Source organism: Ursus maritimus, assembly GCF_017311325.1.
Source record: "Ursus maritimus isolate PB19 chromosome X unlocalized genomic scaffold, ASM1731132v1 scaffold_X1, whole genome shotgun sequence".
Classification (NCBI taxonomy): Eukaryota; Metazoa; Chordata; class Mammalia; order Carnivora; family Ursidae; genus Ursus; species Ursus maritimus.
Window position 1 is genome coordinate 27,001,581 of NW_024423319.1, and position 15,055 is coordinate 27,016,635.

At 41.5% G+C, this 15,055-nt stretch overlaps 1 long non-coding RNA gene and 1 other non-coding gene across 4 annotated transcripts in view; one reads left to right on the forward strand and one right to left on the reverse strand.

Moving 5' to 3' along the window:
• Positions 1–15,055, forward strand: part of LOC103680227 — a 77,304-nt gene that overhangs the window by 423 nt on the left and 61,826 nt on the right. The window contains exons 1-2 of one of the 3 annotated variants that reach the window (XR_573082.2): positions 41–172; positions 1,024–1,101. This is a non-coding gene — a long non-coding RNA (uncharacterized LOC103680227). Of the gene's footprint in view, positions 1–40; positions 173–1,023; positions 1,217–15,055 lie in introns of those variants that run through there. The other 2 variants (XR_005834504.1, XR_005834503.1) reach the window with 2 other exon arrangements.
• Positions 12,423–12,529, reverse strand: LOC121103785. The gene has a single exon (XR_005836061.1). It is a non-coding gene; the product is annotated as a U6 spliceosomal RNA (small nuclear RNA).

Sequence of the window (15,055 nt, forward strand, 5' to 3'; positions counted from 1 at the left end):
CCCCCCCCCCGCCCAGCTGGAAGCCAAAACCTGACCTAGCGGATGCGCCTGCGCAGTGGGCACCTCGCAGTCCCCGCCCCCAGCTCGACCGTTTCCTCTTTAGCCTCGAGGTGTTTTTTTCCCCACGGATTTTACCTGCTGGGCTCTGGTGTTGACCAGTTGGGGAATAGAGGTAAAATTGCGGATGAAGAGAGCGAACAAGTTGAATTCTTCCTGTAGACCAGGCACTGTGATAGGCATATGACGTGTTCTTCGTTGTAATTTTGACAACCATGTAAGATAGGCACTCTTATAAAACCCATTTTACAGAGGAAATTGAGGCTCAGAGAGGATAAGCCCCTCCACTAGCATGCAGCTAATAAATGACGGAACTGAGATTAGAATATGGTCTGTGTCCTAGATGGGAAGGATAAAAGGAAAAAGACATTCAGTTAGGACAGGAAGGGGATTGAGAGATGAAGGAAGGGAAAATGAATAGGGAAGAAAGCAGAAGGCAGGGAAACCGGAAATCTGGTACATAAAATACTGATCGTATTCTGGATTTATTTCAAGCATGCTGTAAGATCGTCGAACAAATTAATTTTGTCTCACAAACTTGGGCTCCCTTTTATGCTAGCGTAGTGACCTGAGAGGTTCTGAATGAGTGTTTCATTTAAAGAGGATGAGTATAAGTATCACCTGCATCCTCAAATGATGCTACCCTTCTTGAAAAGGGAATTTGGAGGGAGGAGAGAAGAGACTTCTTTTTGGTTGTTAGGCTTTTGCTAAATATTCTCCCCTCCGATCCTCGTTTACTGTCATAGCTCTGAGAATCTCACATCTGACTTCCTGCAGTAATAGTAATTGCAAGCAAATAGTTACTTAATTCTCACAGCAATCTTATGAAATATGTAACTACCATTATTTCCATTTTACAGAGGAAGACACTGAGGTTTAGAGAGTTTAGGTGGCTTGCCCAAAGTCACACTGCTAGAGCGTGTGAGAGCTGGAACACTGATTCAAACCCAGATCTTCTGATTACAGGTGTCTCTGACCATTACCCGGTCTCCCGACTGGCCTCTCTAGGACTGGTCCCCCGCAGTACAGCCTGCACAAGGCCATGTGAGTTAAACCCTTCAACACTACTTCCCAGATAATGTTAAAACTCTTTAGCTTTATGTTCACTCTTCCCTTGGGCACCCTACTGTCAACTGAAAGAAAACCATCCTCAAAGTAGGTTAGTAAATGCTTTATTCGTTGTCTTGCTGGGGACTATAGCCTGGGAAAACAGTCTTTCCGATGGCTCTGAAGAACTGCTCCAAAGCTCATTAGCTACCGGGGATTATATATACAAAAGGGGAAAAGGGTATGCCTGCTTGCAAGCAGCTGTCCAAATACTTGCACATCAAAAGGTCTAATTTTTTACGGTTGTAAAAATTAAGGTTTAAAAGAAATTAAGGTTTATTGCTTTCCACATAGACACAAGAAAGACCCTTAGGTCATCTTAATACTTTGTTTCTGTCATATCTGATTGTTTAAAAATATTGCTTGCATGTCTCTGCTTAATTGGTTTTGCCATTCTCCCGGTTTTTGATTCTTCCTTGAGGTCACTTGAGACAGTCACAGAAGGCTGTCTTCAGTCATTGACTGCAGTTACCTCTCTTCTAACAAAATGGAACTGAGAACTGTGCCCCTGCCCATCCCCAGCTTTCCTGCCTTCCATTCATTTACTCAAATGGCTCAAGGGTGGAAAGACTGCCCTTACTCAAAGCCTTCTCTGATTCCTTTAGTTGAAGGTCATCTGTTCCTCCTCTGAACTGTCTTGGCACTTGAATTTTTGTTTTTGGTTTTGTTAGCACCTTTTCAAAGTTGTAATTAAATGTATGTAACGTAGGGGTGTCTGGCTGGCTCAGTCAGTGGAGCATGCGACTCTTGATCTCAGGTTGTGAATTCCAGCCCCATGTTGGGCATAGAGATCACTTAAAAACAAGTATGTAAGGGCACCTGGGTGGCTCAGTTGGCTAAGTGTCTGCCTTTGCTCAGGACATGATCCCAGGGTCCTGGGATGGAGCCTGCATCTGGCTCTCTGCTTAGCGGGGAGCCTGCTGCTCCCTCTCCCTCTGCCTGTCGCTCTGCCTACTTGCGCTCACTCTCTCTCTCTGTCAAATGAATAAATAAATTCTTTTTTAAAAAGTATATAACATAAAATTTACCATTTTGACCATTTTTAAGTATACAGATCAGTGGCATTGAGTACCTCCAGAACTTTTTCATCTCACTTGGCATTTGAATTTGTGCCTTTGTTATGGAACGCAGTGCTTTCTGCCATGTAATATAGCTATTTGTGTACATGTCTTATCTCACCTATACCTTAAGTTCATTTATGGTAAGATCTGTGTCTAACTCATTTTTGTAATTCCTCCAAAACTCTTGGAGTCGTCTTTAATGCACCCCCCACTCTCCTATCCCACATCCAATTCATCAGCAAATCCTGTCCATCTCAATTTTCAAAATATATCCAGAATACCACCAATTCTCATCAACACCATTATGACCCTGGTCTGTCTCTCTCTTGAGCTTTAGCTTCCTCACTGGTCTTCCAGCTTACATCCTTGCCCCTCTCCAGTCTATTCACACAGCAGCCAGAGCTGTCCTAATAAGTCAGCTCTTTGTCATTTATCTGCTCACATCCTTCAGTGGCTCTCCATTTCACTCGGGGTAAAAGCCACAGATGTATAATGGCCTACAAAGGCTGTTGTAGCCAGCCACCAAGATGTTCTCTAATGATCTTTACCTCTTGCTCTTCATGCCCTTGGCTAGTTGTCTTCTACAATGAACTTGGGCTGACCTGTGTAAACTAATAGAATACTGTGGAAGTGATGACGTATGATGTAAAAGCCTAGGTCATAAAAGGCATTGTGCTCTCTGCCTTGCTCTGTCTTGGATTGGTTGCTCTGTAGGAAGCCAGCTCTTATGTCATGAGGATACTCAAACAGCATATAGAGAGGCCCACATGGGCAAAACCTGGGTCCTCCCCTTCTTCACATCTCCTCCTCCCCCACCACCAACAAACACCAGCTTGTCAACCACATGAGTGAGCCACCTTGGAAGAGGATTCTTCAGGCCCAGACTTCTGATGACTGCAACCTCTTGAGACCCAAAGCTAGAACCACCCAGCCAAACCACTCAAATTCCTGTATATTGCTGTTTTAAATAGTTAAATTTTACTTATTTGTTTTTATTTTTTTACATAATCTTCACACCCAACATGGGGCTCAAACTTATGACCCCGAGATCAAGAGTCCCATGTTCCACCAACTGAGCCAGGCAGATACCCCTTAAATAGCTAAATTTTAGGGCAATTTGTTACCCAACAGTAGATAACTAATACAAAGGCTCTATACAATCAGGGTCCTTCGTACCTTTATGTCTTCCTTCCTATTCTTTCCCCTATTCCTTTAGCTTTCATGCTTCAGGGCCTTTGCACTTGCTGTTCACTCTGCATGGAAGACTTCCCCCAGATATCTCCATGGCTGGTCCTTCAAGTCTTTGCTTAATTGTCACCTTCTCAATAAGGCCTACCATGACCACCTTATTTGAAATTATAACTTCTCTCATAGCATTCTCAATCTCCCTTCCCTGCTCTACTTTTTTCCCCCCATGGCATCTATCACTTTGTAACATACTATATGGTTATTTTTTTAAAGATTTATTTATTTGAGAGAGAGAAAACAAGTGGTGGGGAGGGGCAGAGGGAGAGGGAGAAGCAGACTCCCTGCTGAGTAGGGAGCCTGAAGCGGGACTCTATCCTAGGACCCCAAGATCATGACCTGAGCTGAAGGCAGACACTTAACCAACTGAGCCACCCAGGCACCCCGTTATTTTCTTTATTGTGTTTATTTATTGTATGTCTCCTACCAACCCCTACTAGACTATAAGTTCCAAGAGGACAGGAATTTTTATCTTGTTCACTGATCTAGTCCAAGTACTTAGAATAATATATGGCCTAGTATAGGTACTCAGAAGATATTTGTTGAATGAATAAAAATTTCATAAACATGCCAGACCCTTGGTAAATATTTGTTAGGTAAATTGTCAGTTGGGAGATGTGAACAGCAAAGGCAGATATAGCTGGGGTATGGTGTTTAGGTTTTATAGGAAGGGACACAGGAGGTGTGAAGTTAGAAAAACACAGTCTATAGAGAGGTTACTCTTGTCTGTACAAGGATATTTTGTTGTAATCGTTTTTGGTCAAAAAGAAGGAATATTTAGAGAGGAAAAGAACAAAGGTATATTAACTTGAACCGTATGAAATTGCCAATGTTAAACCATTGCCAAATACTCCAAACAGCAATTTAATATGGAGAAAGGACAATAGATAGCATAAAGACGCAGCAGAAATGAGAAAGAGAGGCAATCATGCTTGAGTAGTGGCATTAACCTTGACTAGGAAAAAAGATACATCCTTAGAGGCTAGAAGTGATGAGATGTAGATAAGTAGAGAAGAATCTGGAGGATGGTCACCACACCTCAGTGGCAGCTGGATTCTGTGGAAAGTAACACGTGTAGTTACTGCTAAGAGGAACAGCCAAGGTTTAGCACTATAACACTATTTGCAAATGCAGTTGTAAGTGAAAGCCCAACTAAATAAAGAGCAGAGTTGTTTTGAGTGAGGGAAGGTGGGGTGAGCCCTGACTTGCAGGCATTGCCCTCAGAGCTGTGTACCTTCTGGCAGGAAGGAGTACACACCTGCATAGGATTACTCTTGACTCATCAGCAGAGAACAGCCTCTGTGAAGGCCATTCATGCCGAACAGTGTCTATCAGCAGCACCTGCCCCTCAGTCTCCTGACTTTTGCTCAAGTGTCTTGATCGCTAACCTCTCCCTCCCTCCTTGCTGCCAGAAAGACTGAAACTGTAATTTCCTCTCTTTGAGCAGTCATAAAGATGCCTGCCTTTATCTCGTGCCCTCAAAACTAGCATCTCCAGCCAGCCCTCCCTTTTTTCCTTTGCTTTTATCTTCCAGGACTCAGTCATACAGAAGAGACTTTTTGCTTGTTTGGGGTAGGGACCGAAGAGCTCACTCTCCACTTAAGCTAATGGAAAATTCCATCCAGGCTTTCTAATCTGTTCCTGTAGTTGTACACAATGTAGTCAGTCTGCAAAAGTCCAGCAACAATGCCAGAGTCAGGGTGTTGTCATGGTGTGTCTGGAATAGGGCGGAGGTGAAAGCTACAGGAGTTGAGGTCCAGGAGAGGCGCTAGCATGTTGGAGGCGTCATCACTCAGGATGGTAGTGGGATTTGTGTTTAGGGAGGAAGACTATTTACCAAAGGCCATAGATGTCAGTAGATGTGAGAAAGTGTCCTGAATGTAGATAGATAATAGTTGTTAGCGTTTATGGAGAGTTTACCATATGCCCGGCACTGTCTTAAGTCTCTCATAATCCTCTCCGTAACCCTCTAAGTTAAGTGTTCTTTTTATTCTCATCTTGACTAGGAACCTAAAATGGTACCTGGCATATGGTAGATACTCAAGCCAGATCAGGTCACTCCTCTGCCTAACACCCTGCGATGGCATCTCACTTGGTAGAGGCAAGCACAGGGTGCTGTGGGAATCTAGAGGAGAGCTCTAGAAGCGGGGGAGGGAGAAGAGTGAATCAGAGCTGGCTCTACACGGACTTCAGTCTTGAAGAACAACCAAGAGTTAGCTAGCTGACACGATGGGAGAAAGGCATTCTAAGCAGACATATCAGCAGACGTGTTGACTCACGGAGGGGAACAAAACAACATGCGACTGGAGGATGGCAGTTAGTGCCTTATGGCCGGAGTGTAGCCGCCAACATTTATTGAGTGTTTTTATGTTCACATTGTGTTCAATGCCTTACATAGATGATCACATTTAATCATGCAACTCTAGGTAGGTGATATTATTATCCCCATTTTACAGGTAAGAAAACTGGGGACAGAGAGGTTAGGTTGCCCAAGGTCTCAAAACTAGTAAAGCAGAGGTGTGGGTAGGTGGGGATGGTGGGGGTGGATGGGCCTGACAAGAGATCTGAGACGTAGTCAGGGCCCCGATAAAATCCTTGTATATTAGTCTACTCGAGCTGCCATCACAAAATACCACACACCAGGTGGCTTACACAACAGAAGTTTATTTTCTCACAGTCCTGGACGCTTAAAGTCTGAGTTCAAGGTGTTGGCAGGTTCACGTCTGAGGTCTGTCCTCCAGGCTTACAGATGGCCGTCTTCTTTCTGTGTCTTCCCTCTTGGTGTGTCTGCGTCCTAATCTCTTCTCAATAAAGACGGTCTGTCGTATTGGATTAGGGCACACCCTAGTCACCTCATGTTAACTTAATTACCTCTTCAAAGTCTTTATCTCCAAATGCAGTCCCATTCTGAGGTAGTGTGGGTTAGAACTTCAGCATGAATTTTTGGGGGAATACAGTCCAGTCTCTAACACCTTGCATGGCACAGTCAATCATTTGGCCTCTATCATATAAGTCAGTGGTTCCCAAACCTGGTTGTGAACCAGAATCACTTGAACAGCTTTTGACACTACTCATTCTTGGCTACTCCCACTCGCGTGATTCAGAGTCAGTAAAGCTAAGCCATGTTTGAGGGAAATGTTAAGCTTCCCCACAGGCTGCAGCTGGTTCTGGTGCTGTGTCTATCTGGGCTAGGTTTTGGGGAAATCAACTCCAGGCTGATGAGAGACAGAAATGTGAAAGGCAAAACTTTGACTTTTTAAAAAAATTTTATTATTTTTTTAATCGAGAGAGAGAATGCACAAGTGGGGGGAGGGGGAGAGGGAGAGAGAGGGGGAAGCAGACCCTGAGCTCATGACCTGAGCCAAAACCGAGTCCGATGCTTAACCGATTGAGTCACCCAGGTGCCCCAAAACTTTGACATTTTTAAAGAAAATACAAGAGAGGGTGCCTGGGTGGCTCAGTCAGTTAAGTGTCTGCCTTCAGCTCTGGTCATGATCCCAGGGTCATGGATTGAACCCTATATTGTTGTCAGGCTCCCTGCCTGGTTCTCCCTCTGCTCCTCTTCCCTGCTCCTGTTGTCTCTCTCTCTCTCAAATAAATAAATAAAATCTTTTAAAAAAATAAAAAATAAAATACAAGGGAGTATAATTTCATCACAGGGTAGGAAATGATTTCTTAGACCAGTGGTTTTCATGCTGTTTGCTCTCATATCCCTCAAAGAATTTTGAAAAATTATGGATCTACATTTACATGTTTAATGTGACATAAAAATGTTTTCATTATAAGTTAATTACAAAGGATGTAATTTCCAATGTATTATAAATGGTGACATAAAAACCAAATCTATCATTATTTTAAATGAAATCTAAATACCATAGTGATTTGATACCCACTGTCATCCATTTGAAAATTAAAGGGATAAGCTCTTCTTTAATAGCCAGAAAATTTATATCTATTTTTGTCTTTAATTCATTTTTCCATTCTACTTCCCCCATAGAATTTTATCTTAATGTGATATATTTTTATGCTTAAAAGTCCTTTATTGATCACTCTGTCATATTTCTTTGCAGCAAAAATGTGAACATAAAACAATTTTTTAGCAAATGTCCTATAAACATATTTTTAGCTATTAAAAAATTTCTCTGTATTGAGTTATTTGTAACTTATTATTGGTATAAAATTGCTCAAAACAAAGATTTTTTATACATTTTGATAAATGAATAGAAAACATAAACATCAAATTTTATTGGAAATGCACCCTTGAATGAGCTGGATTTTTTTTCCCCTCCCATGTACGTATGGATGGATGAATACAACCTGTTGCTAGAATGAGAGTTCAGTTTCAATTCTATTTTTGTTTTTATTTTTATAGGTAGATGCACTAGAAAATTGCTCAAACGTAAGAATCTGAAAATATAAATAATATTATAATAGCATTGTAGTTTAATTATTTGAGCTCTTTCTGAGCTGTTTTCCAAAAATCACATAGTGATCTATCAGAAATGTCTTTTTATGATCTATTGTCTGGCTACCTGATTAGATTTTCCTTCAAATTTGTTGAAAGCAAAGGATTGGAAACCACCTGACTTGTAAAAGGAGTTGTTACTCATTCACTAGAGTTATTCACCTTCTCACCTTCTAGGAACTATACCAAAAAGGCTTTTTAGATGACTAGTAACTATTCTTTACTTTTTCACTGAGTGGTAACTTATTTAACCTGATATACTCAGAAAGGGTTGGAAAAATTAAAATATTGTTAATTTGAATAAACATTTCCCAACATAGTATTTTAAAATAAATGCTTCTATTTTATCTTGAGCTTTAAAAATATTTTCATCAAAAGTTTTTGGAGCTACTGATCTGAGTTTATTCAATTTATAGGAAATGTCCAGTATATAATCTAACTGGCAGTCAGTCCTATTCATAAAAAGAAAAAGTCAAATGACACTTATTTTGTTTTAAAAAGTCTGATGCTTTTTTTTGATTCAAATAAAAATGTGTGGGGCGCCTGGGTGGCTCAGTCGTTAAGCGTCTGCCTTTGGCTCGGTGCATGATCCCAGGGTCCTGGGATCGAGCCCCACATTGGGCTCCCCGTGTCACTGGGAGCCTGCTTCTTCCTCTCCCACTCCCCCTGCTTGTGTTCCCTCTCTCGCTGGCTGTCTCCGTCTCTGTCAAATAAATAAATAAAATCTTTAAAAAAAAACCAAAAATGTGTTAATGCATTCCTTGTAAGAACTATCTCAGTTCTGAATTCTAATTCTAAGATAGATGAGGCAGAGCCTTGCCATGAATTTGTTGCCCGGGTGAAATAAGGCACTGCCACCTTCAGTATTTCTTACCACAGCTCTCATTGCTTTGTTCTCATGAACCTGTCTCTCAGAAGCAGAAAAAGACACAAGACTTTGACTAGAGGAAGCTTCCTCAGCATCTTTTTGTTTTAAACAAGTAAAGAAATTGGTAGAATTCTACACAAATGTCCATATCCTTGCCACCTAGATTCTACAATTAGCATTTTGCTATGTTCACTTTAATACCTCTTTTTCTATCTACCCATCCCTCTATCCCCTGTTGGGGTGGAAGACCTGCCTCTGCGCTATGGTCCTTCCAAGTGGACTTAGAATCAAGTTGTCATGAGACAGATTGACAGGAGAAAACCAAATTTAATAGGTGTACATGTAGTAAATCTACAGACCTGGAAATTCCAAAGACACCGAGGCAACGTGAAACTTCTGGAGTTGAATTAAGGAGAGGTCTGAGGATACAAAGAGGAGAAGGCCATTAGCAGGAAGGTGAAAGGAGATGTTTGGAAATAAAAGGTTGTCCTATTATGCAGGTAAGTTCCTTACATAAAAGGGAGTCTCTGTTAATAGTTCTCTTCCTGGGGTGCCTGGGTAGCTCCGTTGGTTGGGCGTCTGCCTCCGGCTCCCAGGTCATGATCCCGGAGTCCCAGGATCAGCAGGCATTGGGTTCCCTGCTTGGCGGGGAGTGTGCTTCTCCCTCTGCCCCTCCCCCCACTCGGGCTCTTCTCTTTCTCTCTCTCACTCTTTCTCTCAAATGGATAAATGAAATCTTTTTTAAAAGAATAGCTCTCTTCCTGGTACAGGCTCTGCTTTCCAATGTAAATTTAGGGTGTTGTGGGGGACCCAGAGAGCTTTTCCAGCATCTCCTGGGTTTTGATTACTTTTAACTCAAAATAATCTTTATGCCAAAGTGGCCCATCTTGGGGCAGCCTGCCCTGAGCCCCTATACCATCCATTAACCCATCTTATGTTTATGCATTTTAAAGTAACTTTCAGACATTAGTACACTTCACTCCTGAAAATTTCAACATGCATGTTATTTGCTCTTGTGTTTTTTTGTTTGAAGTAGTCAATCTTCATTCCCGCCCCAGAAGGAACCACTGTTCTGTTTTCACTGGGAATTCATTTTCATTATAATTTGATATAAATACAGTCTGTGTACTTTTAACACCAATATTTTGATTTGCCCCTTTGTTTGGCTCACCAGACATTTTATAGTTAGGGGAATGAACAATACTAAGATTCAGACTGGGGAAAAGAGATATAGGCATTTGTGAAAGGAAAGGTGGAAAAGGAGGCCCAGAGTGAGGCAACCACACAGGCATTCTGAAATATTTCACTTTTAGGAAAGAATAGATAAGGCAATTGAGGATCTAGAAATTAATTCCTTCAAAGCCATCCATACTCTTAAGCACCTTAAAAGTCTTCACATACCTTCAGGGACTGTGTACCCTAGACCGAAGATGACTGTCCTAGACAAGGTGCATAAAGTATAACTGTAAAAGAAAAAAAAATTAGTAAATTCGACTGTGTTAAAAATTAAAACTTCTACATAAGAATAGACACCATAAACAAAAAGAAGAGACAAGATATTTACAACATGTAAGAAACATGTAATTAGCATCCAGAATAAAAAGAGCTGCTTCTTGGGGTGCCTGGGTGGCTCAGTCAGAAGAGCACGCAACTCTTGATCTTGGGGTTGTTAGTTGGAGCCCCATGTTGGGTGTAGAGGTGACTTAAACAAATAAAACTTTAAAAAGAGCTGCTTTTTAAAAAATGATTTGTTTATTTGAGAGAAAGCATGCTTGGGGGAAGGGGCAGAGGGAGAGGGAGAGACAGAATCTCAAGCAGACTCCCCACTGCACAGAGCCCAATGCAGGGCTCAATCTCTCCATCCATGATGTCACGACCTAAGCCGAAACCAAGAGTGACATGCCTAACTGACTGAGCCACCCAGGTGTCCCGAGAGCTGCTTCGTAAAGAAAAAAGATTAAGGACAGATAGCTTAACAGAGAAATGAACAAAAGATAAAAGTAGATAATATATACAGTAAAATATGGTTAATATGTTTGGGGTGCCTGGCTGGCTCTGTTGGAAGAATATGCGACTCTTGATCCCGGGGTGGTGAGTTCAAGACTCACTTTGGGTGTAGAGATTACTTAAATAAATTTTAAAAAAAGGAAAATATGTTCAATTTCACTAGTAATCAGAGACAGGCTGATTAAAACAATAAAAACCCAAGAGAGATGAAAACATATGTCCACAAAAATATTTGACAAGAATGTTCATAGCAGCCTTATTCATAACAGCCTCAAACTGAAAAGAGACTAGGTGTCTATCACCGGAAAAATGGACAAACTGTGCCATATTCATACAATGGAATTCTACTCAGCGATAAAAAGGAACAAACTAGGGGTGCCTGGGTGGCTCAGTAGGTTAAAGCATCTGCTTGTGGCTCACGTCATGATCCCAGGTTCCTGGGATTGAGTCTTGCATCTGACTCCCGGCTCAGCGGTGTGCCTGCTTCTCCTCCCTCCGCCGCTCCCCCTGCTTGTGCTCTCTCGCTCTCTCACTCTCTCTCTCAAATAAATAACGTCTTAAAAGGAACAAACTAGTGATAGAGGTAACCACATGTATTAATCTCAAACACATGCTGAGTGAAAGAAATTGTGCACAAAAAAGTGCATATTGTATCTAGAAGAGACAAAACTAATCTGTCACGGAAAAACCAATCAGAGCAGTGGTTACCCGGTGGAGGTGGGAGCAGGGGTTGACCTGGAGGGGAATTAGGGAACTTTCTAGCAGTGGTGGTAATGGTCTGTATTTTTATAGAGGTCTGGGTCACATGTGCTTGTGCATTTGTTAGAACTTAGCAAGTATATATCATGGTTTGGGCATTCCACTGTGTATATATTTTACCTTAAAAATCTGTAAGCAAATGTTGAACTCTTGTCAATGATATGCAGGCTGAAGTGTTTAGAGGTGAAGTGTAAAGATGTTTTCAATTTACTTTCAAATACATAACAGAATATGAGGAATTGAATTATGGGTGGAGGGATGGATAGATAACGTGATAAAGCAAATATGACAAAATGCTCGTGTAGCCACCACCTGAATTCACTGCATAATTTTTAAAACTTCATGTTCAAATTTCTTTTCGTAATAAAATGTTAGGAAAAAAGTAGTAATGAGATACTCTCTTACACCCATCAGATTGGCAGAAATGAGAACTGACAGTGTTGTGTGAAGATGTGGTAAAATGTGGTGGGAGTAGAAACTGGTATGACCACCATGGAGAGTAACTTAGCAGTATCGAATAAAGCTTAAGATGCTCATATTTTATAACTTAGAAATTCCACTTCTAGTATATAACCTAGAGTTTCATGTGCCCAGTAAGATACGTGCAAGAATGTTCTTTGCAGCATGGTTCCTCCCCCTAATTTTTTATTTTGAAATATTTAAGATATTAAGTTGTAAGAATCATACAACGAATACCTATATACCCTTTATCAATTGTTAGCATGTTGCTACATTTGCTTTATCTATGCTGTAAATATACATTATTTTTTTCCTGAATCGTTTGAAAGTAAATTGCACGGACTCCCTGAATACTTCAGCATGTATTTCCTTTTTTTTTTAAATAAAGACCTTTAGAAATATGGAACGCTTCACGAATTTGCCTGTCTTCCTTGTGCAGAAGCCATGCTCAATCTTCTCTGTATCGTCCAATTTTAGTATAGGTGCTGCTGAAGCGAGCACAGCATGTGTTTCCTAAAGCAGAAGCATTCTTCTGCAGAACCACAATACAATGATCCCACCCAAGACATTGTAACGTTATAACGCTATTATCTGATTTATAATCCATATTCTAATATCTCTAATTATTGTAATGATGTCTTTTAGAGGTGTTTAAAACTCTAGAATCCACTCAAATGTCACAGATTGTATTTAGTTGTCCCTTCATTTAGTCTCCTGTAAAGCAGAATGTCCTTACGTTTGATTTTGCAACATTTAAAAAAGGGGAGCCAATTAGTTTCTAGGCCCCTCACTCAGTGTCAGAAACAGCAACAGCTCCCACTGGGTAGAAAGATGCAGACCTTGTCAGTGGAATCAACCGTAGCCTCAACCCACCATGCTTTGGATGTAATCACAGCTTGGTTGTGTGGAATCGCTCAAGGCTTGTCAAGCTTTCACATGACACAAGGCAAGGCCAAGGCCTGACTGATATGGCTGGTAAAGAGACAGCAAGTCATTTCTAGACCTAGACATTTTATTACTTAAGTAGACAGCAAGAAAGAAGAGGAAGCCTAAGGTGCCTGATCCCCATGATCTTTGTTCCACACACTAAAAAGGACAACACCGAAACAACGGTGTTTCAACATTGCCAAGGAGCCCATTCTAGGCTGCCACTGGGGGATTTTATATTCTGAAGGCATAGGACAGAGAGCTTCATATCCCACCAAAACCGGGGAGGTGATGAGAAACTGTCTCATGACAGCCTCCGAGGGAATATAGGGAGGTGTGAGTGGTAAACGACCTCCTCACAGACCTCCCGTGCTCTTGTGTTTCAGAGGCTCACAAGGCATTCCACCACAACTCAGATAGTTCAAGGCTTTACCTGTGTGGGTATGTGCAATGTCACTACAGGAGGGCCATTTCCATAATAAGGCTATTTCTCTTTTGACACTGGCTAGGAACAGTAGCAGTGGTGGCCTTGGATGAATGCAAGGACTCAGGCCTCTCTTGCGTGATCTGGTCTTGACCTGGATCGATCATGATTTGGAGGAAATCCAAGTTCAGATTTTTTAGGTAACTGGATATATTAGGCTAGTTCCTAGAATATGTTGTCCTAGAAATAGATTCACTTCCCTTTGCCACACTGCCAAGGGAGAGAAGGGATTAGTGGTAGTTCACAAGTTTGGCTACTATGTTAATTGCAGTACGCTTTTCTTTTTACTATTTTGTCCTTTCTAGAGCGTAGGCTCCATTTTCTTAATTAATTCTTTGGGCTTTCTTCAGAAATTCCTAAGCAAAGCTTTCTGTGTTAAGGAAAGAGCTCTTAACTGGTGGTTGGGTCTAAATAACGGTTGCAGCAAGCTTTCTGTCCAGAGAGAGCACACTAAGTCAACACTTCTGCTTCAGGATGGTGTCTGAACAAGGCCCATTCCTGTTTGGGTATGCCACATGTTACAAGGCATTAAGAAAAATTAAGACTAACATTCAAAAAGTCAATAACCCACAGGAAGCCTGTGGACTATTTTCAACATAACATATTGGAAGCCTGAGAAAATGTATGCCAATGATAAAAAATACTAGGCACTTGGGACATAAAATATGCAGCTGGGTTAGTTGACAAAGTCAAAGAGGCTGTTGTAAGGGGGGGAAAGGCATCTTTCAAAAAAATGGAAATATAGCTTCTAATGAGGAGAAAAGGGAAGTCTGGAAAAATATGGCAGCTCAGATACAAAGTAGAAATTACGTGGGCTAAAAAAGAATGAAGAGTTCTTTGCCAGGGACTCTAAAGCTCTTCTCTGAAATATATCCGGGAGAAAGCCAGCTAGAGAATCAGTGGGATTACAAGGATTAAAAGGGGATTTGACGTGTGGCAGGAGCCTGGGAGGTGGGGGTTTCAGGTTGCTGGTGGCTGAAATGAGAGGGCTCTAGCAAAGCTTTGGGTGAGGCCCTGGAGAGGTGACTGGGGAAGAGAAGTTTTATCTTTCTCTCTGTCTCAGTGTCTTCTTTCCTCCTCCTACTTCATTCTCTCCCTGGATCTGCCTTGCTTTTGCTCCTCTTTCCCTTGAATGTCCCTTTTCTGCTTCTCCCTCCCCGGATCTTGGTCATTTCCAAATTGTGGTGCCTAATGAGACAGCAGAACCCTTTGGATTGGGCTCACTCGGTAGGCACACACACTCTCACCTAAGGTCTCTACTAAGAAGTGTCTGCCCCTAAGTAGCTCTGATCAGGAGTAGGTGAGGGGCAGAGTCGCCTCAAGGTCCTTTGCTTCTTCTGCTGACGTCTGGAGAGGTAGACAACCTGGTCACCCTTGACCTAGTAGGGTTTAGCTAGGGGAGCCTGACACCTGGTGGTTACACTTGGGAGGTGCACAGGAGTTTTTAATAGCCCCACCCCTTTACCATTTACCATTTATTGAGGTATTAGCATGGTATGAATCATCTCATTTAAAACACGCAACAACCCTCTGAAGTATCATTATTAACTTGACATATGAATTATTTATATTAAATAGCTGTGAACTGATTTAAGCGATGCGGTAAGGGATTTTTT